The 4,333-nt window shown below is 37.3% G+C and overlaps 1 pseudogene; it reads right to left on the bottom strand.

The window, feature by feature from the left end:
- Positions 1-595: 595 nt before the first annotated feature.
- LOC141506609 (olfactory receptor 8B8-like) lies at positions 596-2,155 on the bottom strand (annotated as a pseudogene).
- Between the last annotated feature and the right edge of the window lie 2,178 nt (positions 2,156-4,333).

The following is a 4,333-nucleotide window of genomic DNA, read 5'->3' as shown; positions in this document are numbered from 1 at the left end:
ATCCTAGTCAAGTCATTTAATTTCTCTGGACCTCAGCTGCTCATCTATAAATTATGGGTTAGAATAACTGATCTCTATGGTCCTTCCTAACTCTCAATTGATGACACTATAATTTAATTTTAATGAAAAAATCTTTATGACAAATAGGTCTACTTGAGAAGAACATTAAAAGTACCCATCTCCTACTGAAAAAACTCTAATAAAATAAACAAATTATATAATTCCCTTTATTGACATCAACACCTTATTGGTTTGAGCACAGCAGTTGCCACTTAGCCAAGAGAAACATAACATATTGTACACTTTATACCACCTACCTCTGCAATTTTTTCCTAATTTTCCTTGAATACAAGTCTATGAAAAGTGATAGGAAATTTCTAGGTCTAGAGTCAAAATTAAATTCTCTAGAGAAGCATACATCTTAAAAGATCTTACCCAGGAAATTTTGAGAATTTAAATCTTTTTATAAGACATAGCCTGTTTCAGAAAATTGGTCTATAGCATTCAACTTAGTATTCCATCAACAAAATACACCAAAAAAGTCAATAGAAATTTGAGTACTCTTGTTGACATTACCCCTGATCCTCATCAGAGATCATTGTCTCATGGTTTTCCTCATGGCTAATTTAACATCCTTATTCCGCAAACTGTAGATCAGGGGGTTTAGCATAGGTCCTACAATGGTATAGAACACAGAGGACACTTTCCCCTCGTCCATAGATCCAATAGAAAAAGATTTGAGGTACATGAAAGATCCTGAACCAAAGAAAAGAAAAAGAGTGATTATATGGAAGCTGCAAGTGCTGACGCTTTAGACCTCCCACCAGAGGAACTGATATGGAGAATGGTAAAGAAGATGAAAGCATAAGATGTGAAAATGGTGGCACTGATCATTCCCATGTCAATGCCAGCAACAATGTCAATGCCAGCAACAATGAAAGCCACTAACTCATTGACAGAGGTGCTAGTGCAAGAAAGTTCCAGGTTGGGGCGTATGTCACACATGTAGTGGTTGATTATGTTGTTGTCACAAAAGGATAGTCTCAGGATGCATCCCGTGGGCCATGGCACCAGCAAAATCCAACACATATACACCAGATATTAATAGGGAGCACACCTAAGAGACCATCATGATGGTATAAAGTAATGGGTTACAAATAGAAATGTATTGATCACAGGCCATGGCTGACAAAAGCAAGCATTCAGAGAGTCCAAAGAAACAATATATATAGATATATATATATGCATATATACACATATGTGTGTATGTATGTAGCTGAGTCATGCTCCCTGCATAGGAGATGAGATTTTTTTCTGACATAAAACTCATTAGCATTTTGGGAGTGATGACAGAGGAGTAACAGAGCTCTATGAAAGATAGGTTGAAGAGTAAATAGTACATGGGAGTATGAAGATGGGAATTCAGTCTAATTAGAGTGATCAAACCAAGGTTGCCCAACATAGTGACCACTTAGGTCCCTAAAAACAAGAAAAAAGAGTAGTTGGAGCTCTAGTTGATCAGTTAAACATGTGAGAAAAAAATTCTGTCTCTGAGGAATTATTTCCTGGCAAGGGTCTGTGAGAATAGAAAAGAATCACATAAGAAGGTTCCCTGTCCTACTGGCAAAGTGAGGATGTATATACTTGGAGCCCCTCCTGGCCCTATAAAGCCTGTCCTTGTTATCAATAGAATAAACAATGGATATGACTGTTATCTATCATAGTCTCTGAAACAAACTGTTTCAAAGGAAAATCTTCTGACCCTACCTCCAAAGTAAGATCTGAAGTTGTTAGAAGATCAAGAGGGTAGGAAAGAAACAATGATTTCCTTCTTAATCCAGTTACTGCTCTGTAATGAGACTACTGGAAACCCTTCAGTTCCTTTGTATATGAATTAGTCAGGATAGAGACAATAACCAATAATTGCATTTTAGGGATAAAAAAAGCTCTCTGAAATGCTTACAGAGTAAGAATTACTGTGACCCAGAACCCCCATCAAGACTCTCTTCTTCCCTTGTTGCATATACTTAGGTAAAACTCCTAATAAACTCTAAAGTTAACTGTCTCTCATCTTCCCCATGGCTCACTCACCAATGCACTTTAATCAGTCTCTTAGGAAAGGTGGCTTACACAGAACTAGAGGATCCCATGTCATGGCTTTAGAAAGAGGAATCAGGATAAGTTCTTTTAACATTCACCCTCCTTCTGCCTTAGACCATTAACAGTGGGTTTCTCTGCCTCATCATTCCTTGGGTTTATTGAGAAAATAACTTTGGCAAGATTGACAGTCATTATTTTGCGTTCCTAACTGAGTTATTCGACCATGAAGCTGTCTCTGAGTTACTCAAACAGAAATACTGAATTAAAAAACACAATTTCAAAGTGTGGAACTAGCCAGATCTTCTCTTTTTTATTGTTCCCATAATCAACCAATGACACAACACAAGAGGCTTATTCTGGGTTTGGAAATCAGAATCAAAACTCCCCTAGGGTCCTCAAAGGGAGTAAATTCTTCAGGGAGGAGAAATTGAATAAATCTGCATTCTACCTTTAGGACACTTACACTGACTCCAGAGATTAACTCTCAAGAGTTAATCTTGGGGGCAGCTAGGTGGCAAAGTGGATAGAGCACCGGCCCTAGAGTCAGGAGTATCTGAGTTCAAATCCAGCCTCACACACTTAATAATTACCTGGCTGTGTGGCCTTGGGCAAGCCACTTAACCCCATTGCCTTGCAAAAAAAATAAATTAAAAAAAAGAGTTAATCTTTTACTCAAATTTTGCTTGTACATCAATGGTAGCATAGTTACTAGTGAAGATAATAAAATATGTTCCTCTGATTCCCTCATTTTTTTTTCCTAGAGACTAGGCATAATCTAATGGACAATGCCATTCCTATTCCAGATACAAAAGAATTCTCATAAGTCACCTAGTCTAATAGCTTTTAGTAGAAGAAACTCTATAATATTCTCAATAAGTGTGATCTGGTCTGTGATTGAGCCCCTCCAGTAACAGGAAATTCAATTCCCCAAAAAAATCACCTATTCTATTTTTATGGGATGGCTCTAATGGTAAAGATGCTTTTTCCTAAAGGTTAAAGCAAAACATTGACTTCATATATCTTCAGCCCATTGGCTCTAGTTCTACACTGTGGAGCCACATAGAATGGCATTAATTCCACTTTGATATTACCATCAAACATTGGAACAAAATGTTCATGAATTTATATCAACATAAAAGTAAGTCTTCTTCAAATTAAACCTCTGCTCTTTTAAGTCAATTCAATAAATGTTTAAGTACCTTGACATGAAAGATACCTTGGGGATCAATACAGCACAGATCTTGTCCTCAGTAAGCTTCCAATATAATTGAGAGAAGAAAAACAAATAACTGATATGTCACTCTTCAAGAATAAGGTCGCAACAAAATAGGATAGTTTTACTCCACGAATACCTTGGCTAAACTGCTCAAAACTGCGATTATTTGTATTACTAAAAGGGATACATGGGGTTAGCATATTGAGGGAGGTGAGAGAAGAGAAGTAGTGACAATGGCATTAGCAACAGAAACACCATGGCCAACAGTTAAACAAAACCAAGAGTAACCATTCCAGGTGTTCACATGGTCTATTTGTGCCCGACCTGTGATCTCATCTTGGTCTGATCAGCCAGTCAAAAAACACCAAAACTCATCGCTAATATAGTGATATCATGTTGACTTTCTTCAATGACAAAGGACAAGAACCAACCAAAACTAACCAGCTTTTAAGAGGAGAGCAAGAAAGAAGTATCATAGGAAAAAACCAACCAAAAGGTAATTTTAGATATAGATGACATCATGCCCACTGGAGGAAAAGTGGAAGAAGAATGCCAACCCCTTTATATCAAACAACTTGTCTCTACAGAGGCCAAATCACACACTAGCTCTAAGTGAAGGAGGGAAGGAAAGGGGAGCCTTAAGATAGGGATATGGTGCTAGCACTAGTCAATATTTCCAGTACTTCTGATGAAGACCTAAATAACTGAATGATTGATTCAATAATTAAATGGAGAATGGCAATGTCACCTACACAATTGGGCTGCATTTCACCACTGATGATGATAATTAGTGTGTGAAGGCAACATCATCAGCAATATTTGAAGAGCAGGAATGACAGATATTTTTAATATGAGTGACCCACTTAAGTAATCTTTAGTGGTCTGGTTTATGCATGTTTCTATACTCTTCACCAAAAGAAATTAAGGAGAGGGTTTTCTCTTCCTATCTCCCTACAATTGATAATTTGAGTAGCAGAAGTGATGCAGAGGTAAAGATGGCTGAGCGTTAAAATGTTT

This window comes from Macrotis lagotis, chromosome 1, assembly GCF_037893015.1.
Source record: "Macrotis lagotis isolate mMagLag1 chromosome 1, bilby.v1.9.chrom.fasta, whole genome shotgun sequence".
NCBI lineage: Eukaryota > Metazoa > Chordata > Mammalia > Peramelemorphia > Peramelidae > Macrotis > Macrotis lagotis.
The sequence above is the reverse complement of the archived record's forward strand: the minus strand, read 5'-3'. Positions and strand labels throughout refer to the sequence as shown.